The following is a 12,787-nucleotide window of genomic DNA, read 5'->3' as shown; positions in this document are numbered from 1 at the left end:
TTACCTCCCCCTCAGCATCGCTTATGGCAGCTGTTTAAGGCAGTATAGTAGAATAGGCAGATGTTTTGATTGGACCCATTTTGGTCACTTGTGAATTCTTAAAGCATGTGTCTCACTCCCCAGCATGTTTATCTAATTCCCATGCTATGGATTGGACCAGATTAAAAGCAGCTTTCTATTCTGCTTCTGACAAAGCTGGATTACTGCTGAAAACCATGAAATATTCAGGGAGCCAGAAAATGTTTGCATAACATCTTGTTTGTACTGCAAACTTCAGTGTTGCTGCACAGTGTAAGACATTATTTCAGAAATGTTCTGTTAAGCAAAGTAACTTAAATGGCATTTAACAAGTATATAAACACTTGTATAAACAAATGCTGCCATATCTATGATCCATGCTGATTCTTCACCTGTTTGTTTAAGGAGCATAGGAGCATAAGGACACATTGCAGCAGCAGAACTTTCTGATATGGAGTCATAGAATTCAATAGAATCATACAACCATAGAACAGCACAGCTTGGAAGGGACTTCAAAAGATCATCTGGTCCAACCTTTCATGGGAAGGGAAGCCTAGATGAGATAATCTAGCACCCTGTCCAATTGCGTCTTGAAAACCTCCAGTGATTGTGACACTACCATGTCCCTGGGGAGGTTGTTCCAGTGTATGATTGTTCTCACTGTAAAAAAAATCTTATGTTGATATGAATATACTTCACAGCAGTATATCAGTGGATCTTGTTGATTCGTGTTCTTTTGTAAATTTTGGGGGGTTGGGGGTGTAGTGGAATATAATTAGTATTAAAATAATAAATTTTAAGAATACCTCCTTTTCCCTTTCCTCTACTGCTAGTTTTTTCCTCAACCTGTTAGTTCTTGAAAGTTGCTTTCCAAAGTTTGCAAAAGGCTAAATGGCAAATCATAAGAAACCAACAAAGGAAACCTGTTTTGCTTTGAGGCTGTCCTCTTTCCAACAGCACATCAGAACGTGGTTTTAATCTCTTTAGAGCTGCAGGATTTCTTCTCCTGAAGACTCTCTGGTCTGATGGAAGTGGGTGTCTTTTACCTAGAAATGTGAACGCTACACATCTCATACATCAAACATGCAAGCAATGAATTTTAGAAATGAAGGCTTATCTCTGTCTTTCAGTGATTCTTTCTATGCATTTCTTTCCATCTTCCATACCTTTAGCTTTGCTGTCTGCTTCTCTGTACATTTGATGCTTCCTCACACTATTTACTATGTTCTATCTGTGCCATTCAGCATGGTATGGGTGGAAGAATTTGTTGCTTCTCCTTGTTGTCAGCTCTTGATACTCATGCATTATCAAGCAGGAGCTCCTTGGAGCCAAGCAGCATCAGTAGAGTAAGAGTCTTTTTTTGAGAAACGAGGCCCAGAGAAGGAAATAAATTTTTGAAGTTGGGTAGAATAAAGGCTTTAGATAGCAAGAAACTGCTGCATTGCACACTATATTCTTGCTGCAAATTGCCTGACCATATTGACAGAATCACTGTTTTTAAATAGAATAATTTAACTAGCACATAGTTTAGGTCATATTTTACACTTCTTCAAAAACTATATCCAAAACTCAGTATTTAGCATTTAGACAGCCAAAGGTGCTGGTCTGTCCATTGACTCACTTTAAAATGTGTTCCTGTAAAAATGCAACCTGAGACAAAAGCCAGCAATCCTGAAAATTCAGAAGCAACCACCATCTATTCCAGGTGAAAGTTTTGGATTTTCTAATTTTATTATTATCATTTCTGTCATGCTGTCTGAGAGCAGAATTTTCAGTCTGTCTCATCTTAAATAGCATGTTTCCCATTCAGCAGAACTGAAGGTCATCTGCGTTTGAGTGCTAGCCTGGGTATACTTGGTAAAAATAAAGTTTTAGATTTCCCATTCATTTTGCTTGTATACACACAAAAGAAAAACCTGCCTCTTAGCTCTGCGAAGCTGCAGAGTGACTCAAGCTTGTGATGAAATGTTTCTGCTGTGATGACAGCCCAAGAATGCTGTCTGTTTGATCAGGTCAGCTTTGGAATTCAGGGCACTTTTTGTTTATGTTTGTGAACTTGACAGGAGCTTCTTCCAGCGGGAAACAAATACAGATATTTTTATGAAATGCCACTCGTTTTAGGTTTCTTCTTGCAGTTACTCAGTCACTTGTTTTCTTCAATTTTATTTAAACTCTGAGACACAAGAGCCTTCTTGCTATCAGAGAAATCACTACCAGGTTTCCCAATAATTCTCTGGAGTCTTGACATGTGTCTCCAGCTTATTCTCCCTTGAGCAAAACATAATTTTAAATATTTCCAGTGGTTAAGGCCAGACTGGGTCATTACAATAATTCAATCCAACTGTCATAACACAAGCCAGAGAAGCTTGCCCAGGAGCTTATGTTTCTGTCCAAAGCATATCTTTAAGGACGTAACACCGTAGCGTTTATTTAGCTGTGGGTTGCTCCGGTTGCTTCACACACTGCTCCTGATTCTCAGGAGGAGAATTCTTACTTCACACCACATAGGGGAGCTCTCTTTAGATGGTTAGTTATCACATCTGTCAAATGGTTGGCAGGAAGTTTTTTTGGTTTGTGGGGTTTTTTTGTTTGGTTTTTTTTTGGGTGGGTGGGTTTTTTTTACTTTTAGATGTGAATTCTGCATTTGAGTATTGTGGAATACCATTTTAGGATGCAAGGAGATCTGATCTTTGTAAAACTATATGTCCTCCTTTTGATTTTGGAGAATCTAAGCTGGCTACTTCAGTCACACATTCTGTCCTATAGCTGCAAAGGAACTTGATTTTTCTTAGTTTAGTGTTCAGAGAACACTTTTCACTCTTTCTCAAATACTGCTTTAAAAATCAGTTCAGTGGTTCCATTTTCATATCTTTCTTTTTCTTTTGAATTTTATCCTGTCTTCTCTTGTTTGGGTATGATATATATTCTGTCTCTTTGATACAGCACATGTATTGCTGTTAATATATACCTGTCTATATCAACATAAACTGTGTTTAAGTGTACAAATTGGACAATAGATTTGCACAAATAAACTCTAAAAATATGCTTTTTGGTAAAAGACAACTTCTGCGTATATGGAGATAAAAAGTTGCCTAGCATCGACTAATTCTCAGTATTTGTTTCCAACACCATTTTTAGGCCACATATAAAAATCATAATTTTTTTACTACAAAATAATCATTAGTTTTGGAAAAATGATCTAAAAAATAATCTAGACAAAATTATGAAGTTACATAGAGATCAACTAGTTCCTGACTTAAAAATTCAACTGTTACACTAATTGACATCGCAGAGATAACTATCAGAGCTAGGTAAGCTGTAGCAAAACTTTGTAAAAAATCTATTAAATACATTTACCTGCAAATTCAAAAGAAAGAGGAGCACTTTTTCCTTATCAAAGAAGGAACATTCCTTGAACTATTCTTGAGACTTTACCCTTAGGTGCATCTAAATCCTTGCTTTTTCAAGTGTCTTTTTCCTTTTTTTCCAAAACAGTTTTAAACAATGTAATCATCTTTTGAGAATTATTAATACTTTTATTTATAGACCTCAGTTAACTCATTCATTATGCTTTAAAACAGGGTTGTTTCCAAAAGCAAAATTACAAGCAGTTTCACAATTGTTTCAGGCTCCACACACTAGAACTTGCCCCCTTTGCAAATGATGGGGAGGAGAATGACCAACCATACTATTCACCAAAGCAAATGTCTAGACTGGCTCCCTGCATCTGTCAGTAGAGTCTGTTGGTTCCTGACTTTGTCCATATTGACAAAGGTCCTGCCCTTGTCAAAAGTTTCCTATTAGGATAGTCTGCTAAATTAGTCTGAAGTGTATCTTTCAAGCTGGAAAATGAGTTAAAATAGGAAAGGTTAAGGTTGAAATAAGGCTGTGGCAGCAAGTACAAGTCAATAAAGGAATGCTGTTAAGCCTGGCAAGCCCAAAGCCTACATGACTTACATGAAGGATTTCAGTGTTTCTGTCGACAGATGCATGACTGAATTTGCATCTGGCAAGTTCTACTGAGAGGCACCAAAACATCTGGGTTTTTTTGTTTTTGTTTTGGGTTGGTTGTTGTTGTTCTTTTTGGCCAGAAGAGTGGATATAAAACCCTTTCTGTGACTTGCCAAATGCACACAAATAAACTTGGGACACCAATTTCTATTTGAGACCATGGTAGCAGGTTGTACTTTTCCTCTCGCTGTCATTATTAACTCTTCACAAGTGCTACAGCACCTCTCCATTGCTAATGTGTAGTTGACCCTGTTAGATTTATTGTACTTCCATTTGAGTTATTGGGAGGCTGCCTCTTCTCTAGCAGCAGCAGCTTTACAGGAGGATGCTCCTCAGCATATTTCATGCCTCTAGCCAGCTACACAAAGCAAATTCTGCTTTTTGATATTTGGGCCTCTGAGGACATGTCTGTACAGCTGGTACCACTCTTGCGATACTGTGGAATCCAGCTGGATGTGAAGCTGGCCTCAACTGGAAGCTACCTGATCATCCTAGAATGGTGCAGCACCAGAGCACTGATACATCTGTTAGTGAGGGGGCATCCATGCTAATGCAGCTGTTTCCAGGCCACCACTGCTTTGTATGTAGCCAGCCCAGGGTGTAAGCAGACTCTGTTTGTACCTGCCAGTGTAGATACCTCTGCTGTGTCCAACAGATTGTGTAGAACTGCCAGTTCTGGTCACCTAAAATTAAATGATCAAATTACAGCAAAAAGAATAGTTGTGCCATTACAGAATATGAGAAGAGTGGAAAAAGAATGCTGCTGGAAAGGGAAAAGAAGTTTTACTTTTACACCAAACTATTTCCGTCAAAATGCCAGAGCATACAAAACTGGGAATTGGCAGGAGCCTCCTCCACGCAGCAGTTCTCTGTTGGACACTTAGGGGAAAGCAGCTTTGGAGCTGGATGAGCGGGGAGTCTGGAAATGCTATTGTGTGCGCGCTTACGATTTTGAACTGAAGAATTTTTTCATTCTGAACTGCAAAATATGGTAGTTGGTATGTGGCAAATGGTAAGGTTTGTAACAAATACACACAAGCAATTGTGGGGTACACTGTGAAGCAGTGGATCTAGAGAGAAGAGCTTTGGTGTCTGTTATACTGCATTCCTAGAACTTCACTTGATGATTGAACAATTTTAAAGAAAGTGAAAGATAAATACTTACAAACCCATTGGAAAAGCAGATATTTTCCTTTTAGCAGAGAACATCTGTTGTGGTTACCCTTATATATGAAATACTTTTTGCTGAGAAATCAGAGCTACTGCAGTTTTTACAAACAGTAAAGACTGAAAAGAGGATAGGAGTCCTTATGAATTAAAGGTCCCCTTCTATATAGAAAATAAATGCTTTGTTTATATCAACAAAGATTTTACCACAGCCTTCATGGCTCACATTGGTTTTGTTTGGTTGATTTGTTTTCTATCTAACAAAAAAACCCAATCAAAACAAACAAACAAACAAAAAAAATCAGAATCTCATCCCCAAGAAGAACTCTAGAGCTGTTGCTTTCCTCTTTTTAAATAGGTGTGGTCTGTGTTAGTATTCTGGAAACGCAGATATACCAAAAGCCCTGCTTTACACACTAGACAATGTGAACAGCTAAATATTTGTGTAAGTGACATTAGGTAGCATTAGTCTTTGTCTCCTAAAAAAGCTAGTCTAGATAATAGTATAAGAGCCACCTTCTTTAGCTCAAAAGTTGACTCATGCTTTTAGTTACTGATTCAGCTGAACATGTTCTGTTTACGGCACATGAACAGCCCCATATAATCGCACAAACTGCTCACGTGATTCAGAGAACAATTATCGTTTTGATTAATATGATGGTGCTTTTTTTCCCCCTCCATAAAGAAGGTCAAGAGTCACAGAAGGCAGTTTAATTTATCTTTTAAAAATGTTTGATGCTGTACTGATAGAAGCAATGTTTTGGGGCTGATTTATGGCAGAAGTAGCCTCTAAACATGGATTAGGAGAAGTAGCATCTACTATTAAATCAGCCAGCACTATTATAAAAGACAACTTTGGGGACTCAAAAGTAAATTTGATGAGCGTTTTTAAAATATATATATAAATTAAAGCTAATCAGTCCTGAAGGCTTTTTTACTTTTTCTAGATGTTGCAGTTAGATAAATAGGTAGTTATACATCAAAAAATGTGGAAGAACAGAAAACACTATAAATGTGCCTTGTTTGAGGACCAACCACAGCTTTGATACTTGCAACATTGACTACAATTAAGTGTTTTATATAGCCTGACTTAATTCAGTAGCGTATGGATTTGCCCAAAGTAACTATTGATTAAAAAAAAAAAAAAAAGAAAAAAAAAAAAAGAAGCAGTGTCCAAATTGTTTAGTGCTGCTACAACTTAATACCTGGTTCAATCTATGAATTTCCAGTCCATCTATGCATAGTTTTTATCCTGTCATGGATTAGTTAAAGCTTCCAAAATAGTCTAAGGGAAATGCAGAATATTGATTTACAGTGCTACTAACACAATGTTAGCGATGAGCTGTTATGCCTTGAAAGCACAGTGGAAGCAGTTATATGCAAGATGTGACTGTTTTTATGTGAATGGAGATAAAAGGGACGCAGTTGATGAAGTGAGCTGTTGGAAAATGTCATTGTACTCCTCAGTAACTAAATTCCCTCTGTACCCTACAAATGGAAAGAAATCTCAATGTTTTAAAATCTGGGTTTCTTTTTAAAAAGCACTTTTCAATTAAAAAAATCTCTTGTTAGGAAAACTTTCTAATATTTTTTTTTCCCTGAAACCCTTTTTCTTCTAAATATTATTGTGAAAGGCTGGGAAGCTTGTGGCTCAGTTTCGTTATTTCATATGGTCTTCATTTTCTCTTGCTAAAAGCAAATTAAATTTTATATGTATGTATGTGTATTTATAGTGAGAGAGTAAGGAGGGCAACCTTAACCTGGAAAAGGTGACAAAAGACTAAGAAATACTGCCCCATCACTAATTTAGCCTTTCCAACTTAGTTACATATGGTCAACTAGTAAATTTCTCTTTCCAAACTGGCTCATGAAACACAACATGTTTACTTTGGCTGCAGGACCTCTAAGGAGACGTGGTACGAGAGGTGAACAGTGCCAAGTTAGTTGAAAAGTCTATTAAAACATTTTAAAGTGGGCAAGGAGGAACAGTGCTACTTATTTATTTGAACTTAAAGTATGGAAATATGGAACTTCTTCATGTGGTAGTAGAGAAAGCTTATTTTTTCTAGTTGAGAATGTAAGATAGCATTGGCAGATGGCTGTTACAGGTAGAACTATTTGAACTTACCCTCTTCTATAAACCTATTTTGTTTACTTAGCAGTTTGTGCAAGAAAAAGAGTAAAATTTCGCATTAACACTGAGGATGGAGAAAATATTTAAATTATTAACAGTGGTTTGAGTTTAGCCTGGGAGGATGCTGGTTTTTCTGAAGGTGCAATGCAGTTGTTTGCCTGAGGACTTAAGTCCACAAAACATGGCAGGTCCACTGGTCTGCAAATAGCTTTTAATTTGTAATGCTTAATGCATAAATTGGTATTTTTTTTCATTGCATATTAAGTTTCAACTTAGATTTTAAAAAATGATGTGCTGAAATACAGAAAGATATCCACAAAACACCTTATAAAAAGCAACAAGGCATATGTCTGTCTCTAAAACTGAGTAACACAGTTTGCCCCTTCTATTTCACTTTCCTTTGCACATCTTTGTCACTGTTACCTGCCTTCCACCTTTCATTAGTCTTTTTTTCTTTTGGTTTTCCTAATTTTGTTCAGATTGTATTTTTTTATTGTCAACAACATGTTTTATTACAGCCTTTTTTTAAAATCTGCATTTATTTTTCTCATTTCCTGTATGTAATAATATTTTATATGGTATCACATCATTACATATGTAATTATTGCATTGTCTGTTATGTATGCCTAAGGATAAAATGGAAACAGGCCATATCTCTTGTAATCCATTTGGCTACATAGAACTAAATGAAAATAGCACCTTGTTGGAATTATTTGTTGAGCAGTTTATGTCATTTTATGAATATGAGAAGTCTGCTACTGTCTTCCATTGGTTTTGTGTAATGGACAAGAGACATGGTGTTTTGGTGAAAGCAGAAGAAGTAACTCTTTTCCAGAACTGTAAGAGCAATGTGGTTGTGAGACATAACTGATTTGAATTTTGCTTTAAGCTGGATCATCACAGCACTAAAATTTCTCTGCATGACTTTTTGAACACCTATATGTCCAATTCCTTATTGCAGTAGGACAGAGGAACTGCACAAGGTATGGAGTGGACTGAGAACTCCATGGTCAGAAAGAATTTTTTGCTTATTGCAGCACATCCCAGCCATCCTATCAAAGCAGCTTTAGCACCCTCCAGTAGCATTCCTATATTCATATTCAACATACAAATTATTCCGTATGTTCCTTTACATTATGCCTTCTCATTATAATAAGAGAAATGAACAGAGAAGGCCAGTTCATACACAGGGCACCACAGCTGACATGCATCAGGGTTTATCTTCTGCCTCCAGACTCAAAATCTGTCTTAAAGGAAAAAGTGTTAATAAAGAGCAAAAAGAATACATACCTAAGTGCTAAAAGTATTCTTATGTTTCCATTTAAAGGTGTCTCTGAGTAATTCCCACAGATATAACATGTTTTCCTTTAATAATAACAGCCTACAATTTCACGTGTGTTTTACTACAAGAGTTTTAAGTGTTCCGTCTAGCACAGAAAATGTCATCTGCATGCAACAGGAGAGACTGTGTTTAGAAAATTTACCCCTTGACTATTGGAGTACCAGATTCTTGGCCTCTGAGTTCCCATAGTGCCTATTTATACAGGTAGTACTAGTTGGCTTTAGATGAAGGATGGCAAAAGGGGGCTCTCAGCTTACATTGTAGTAGTGTAATTTGTTTGACAAAAAAAAAAATCTTTAATAAGAAAATACCAGAAGCCAAAGGCAGTAATATCTTCAGCATTTGTGGCATTTGCAAGTTACTTTCCATATTTTAAAAGCATTCCAGCTCTTTTTCTTTATAATATAATGCTGCTTCCTAATTTAATAACTTTCAAGATAACCTTTAATCTAGCAAATGATTGTAAGAAAACTGTAACGTTAAGAGACATTTTTGCAAAAGTTAACCTTAACATCTAAAATGCCAAGAGGAAAACTATTCCAAATTGGACATCTGTCTCTTATTTTAAGCAACAGTTTGAATAATTTCACATTATACAACATGATCTTTATCAAGTGCATGTTTTTATACTTCCTAAATTTCCCCCTACATTTCTGCAAGGTATCTGCTTCGTTCTTACTGAGTAACCCTTTCCCCCCATCTCCCCCAAAGTGTCATAACTATTGGAATGGTTTATGTGTATTTCCAGGGGTAGGTACTTGGAGGTTCACATTTTATGAGTAATATGTGCTACTGTGGTGTTAATTCAAAGTAATTTGGAGGCAGAAGGATAAGCCACCAGCATGTAGTCCAAAGCGCAATGCTAACTGTCATCCCTCTTATTTCTGTGCTTTAACTCTGGGACACACCATGTAATGAGTTACCTTGCATCAAAACAGCAGTGTGTGAATATATGCTTAGTAGCCTGTGGTAAATGTGAAATAATGAGAGTAACTAATTCTAGTCTTTATGAGCTAAGCCAAAGTTTCATAGCTGAGCCCACCCATTGGGCTGCTGCTGCCAAAAGTTCAGCTTCTCTGCCCTAGCTCTGTCCTCTCCTCCCATTCCTATGCTCTCCTCATTCCCTTACACCATGTGTGGCGATTGCCAGGCTCTTCTGGGACCTGCTTTAGCTAAGATAGCTAAAACTAATCAACCTTATTCACTGGTTTAGTTTTCTTCCATTTTAGAAAATTAAAGAGCATTACAGAGACATTTCATCAGCACTGGACTGAAGAAGTGATCAAAGAAGGAACAGGTCCATAAATCACTTAGCATGTTTCATAGTCCATATTTTGTTTCAGGTCTTTGGCTCTGGCTCTGAGCACAACAGTATGATTTAGCTGAGTGGTGCGATTTTTTTTTGTTTGTTAAATCTGCATCTTGCATGTGAAACAGAGCCATTTATTTCCTTATATGGTTAAAAGTAAACTGAAGTCCTGAAAATTATCTGTTGCAATTTAGCTTTAGATAACTTTATATATGTGTGTGTGTGTATACATACGTGTATATATATATTTAAAAAAAAAAACCAGTTTAGGTTTATTGTATGTCAGTGTATTAATGCATTCTAGATATTTGAAATCCTTTTGGGTTACCTAGCAGTTTGGGGCATCTTGAGTTAAGATGTATGTTCTGCAGGAAATCAAACCAGTCTGGGTTCAGATCTGTGATGGCCAGTTATTTCAAACTGCTTCATGCTGGAAAACAAAACTTGGAGAGAAGTGTATGTTGGAGGAAGAGGTCCCGTGCTTGGCCGGTCCACCTTCTCCTTTCCTCTGTACATCCATGACTACATACAGCCACCACAGCGGCATCTGAACAAATCGGATAGTCAGTCCTCCAGTGCAGATACACAGGTGTCCAGGATGTGGCCACCCTCCTACCCATGCCCACAGATTGGCCAGAGCTGGTTGCAGGCAGCTGCAGATGGACCACACTGGTGGGCTCCACTGGGTACAGCAGCACAGCGGCCAAGTGCCAAGGCTCATCTCTTGCGTGTGCCTTGTACCACAGCAGGGAAGTAGGACAAGCTGTGACCTTATCCTGTGCTAGAGACTGCAGAAGTTGCAAACATTGTAAATATTAAGGAGAGCTGTTTCTTAGTTAAATCACTTTCCTAAGCCTGTAGTGGGTGCAAATGAAACTAGGAAACTTCCATTAGTACAAAAGCAACTATACTTTTATATAAAACTTGGATGCAAAAAAACCCATATATGTACTATTTCACATCATTGTGTGAAGTCTGGGCTACGTGTTGAGACAGTTCTGAAAGTTATAGACAGAAGATTAGAATATAATGGGCATTTAATTTGGTAAATAATACGGTTGTACCACTGGGTACTATTTGATATATTCTGCATGTTTTTTAAGATCTAGGTCTTATATAATTCAAATATAAAAGTGGACTCTCTGATGTTATATTAATTATTCTGAATACCTCAACTTTTCAGTTTTTTATTTAATTTTTAGTTCCTGCCTTTAAACTCATGATATTTGCTTTACTGCAAAATTGTTACCATTTTCCATCCCTGTCCTAGACAAAGATGGACTGTGCTGTTCCAAGGGACATGGAATGAGGTCACCTTATGGAAATGTTTGTCATATAATAAACAAACATAGGAGGAGAGTAAAAATGGAGCATAAAAGTGACAAAAAGAAAATTGTCAGCTATTGGCAACAGCTGAGAGGAGTAGAAGGAAGCATGTGGCAGCAGGAAAGTAAAGGAGAGGGAGAGCAGTGAAAAAAGAGATGGACTGGAAAGTTGGAAATGAGTTCCTGTTGTTCAAAAACAATATCATGGCAGCTTTGCATACACCAGCAACAGGGAAGGTCAACATATGTGTATTCACTGAAATACAGACAACAGGTTTAAGTCTGTATTTAAAACTGAATGTTGGCTGTAGCTGATCCAACTAAGAAACTGTCAGAATGCAATGATATACTTCGTCTCTACAACCCGGTGTGCTGACTTACAATAGTCCTAAGCAGATGCTTGGAGAAGAGTTTGAACAGGATGGGCATCCCAAAGCATGAAAAGGTCAAAAGGCTGTTCAGTTTGGTTTTAATTTCTTGTTTCTTGGGATTTCAGTCACAGTTTTTGAATACTTGGAGATGACAATACTTCTGTGTCTAAGTACACTTATCATGCTTTCCCCTTTTTACTTCCTGATAAAAATTCAATTTCTTGGAATGTCTTGATTTTGTTAGAAAAAAATATTAAAGATAATTTTTAGATAATAAATAATCTCCTCTGAGCAATTTTCCATGTCTTAGATTTTGAAAATGAGGACACTTACTTTTTCTGCCAGAAAAAAAAGCAGCTAACCAGCATAACTTCAGCAAAGTATTGTGTCTTTTTCTTCGCAGCTTTTTGAAAGGAACCGAATACTTGGATAACAGTAGTGCTCCTAAGGATTTAATAGTCTGTTTTGGTTACACAGATTATACTTAGGCAACTTTGACCCAGTGGATTGTTGTTTTCCTCTCATTCCTAAAAAGGGGTATGTTTCTTACGTACTGCTCATTTTGAGAACAGATTGAGCTATTGATCACTGTTTTCATCAAGACCCCAACATAAGAGCACCTGCCAATTGCTGTGTATTACACACTGCCATCTGTGGTATTATACACTACCATCTGCAGAGTGGCCTAACAGAGGATTATGATGTTCCTTAACACCGCCCATCTGGGTGGCTGTCCTAAAAATAACAAGATAATGCTACTCAAGGTGATGCCCCAAGCACATTGACTGCAACCATTGCCTACTGCCCTTCCTGATAAACACCATGCTGTCACCTAAAATGCAGATGAGTCACATTATGCTTGTTTCGGTTCTTTCTGCTTTAGAGTTGATCATGGCATGCAGTTTTGCTCTCCACAGTCTGTTTTGTCATTTAAAGAATCCAATGTGTACAGTCTCTTCCCTTTCACCTATTTGTCACATTATTGGGGAAGACAGCCTCTACAAAGGATCCAGGTATTGTTTGATGCCGGGGTAGGGAGCTATGAGCAGTGGCATTTGTGAAACATTAACCCCCAAAATTACTACCTAATCATGTTCTGACACTTAAACA

General features: G+C 37.3%; 1 protein-coding gene across 1 annotated transcript in view; it reads left to right on the top strand.

Moving 5' to 3' along the window:
• Positions 1-12,787, top strand: part of LOC308064753 (dermatan-sulfate epimerase) — a 197,325-nt gene that overhangs the window by 41,526 nt on the left and 143,012 nt on the right. The window lies entirely within an intron of this gene.

Source organism: Falco punctatus, assembly GCF_963210335.1.
Source record: "Falco punctatus genome assembly, chromosome: 5".
Taxonomy (NCBI): Eukaryota; Metazoa; Chordata; class Aves; order Falconiformes; family Falconidae; genus Falco; species Falco punctatus.
Note: the sequence above shows the minus strand (reverse complement) of the source record. Positions and strands in the feature narration are given on the sequence as shown.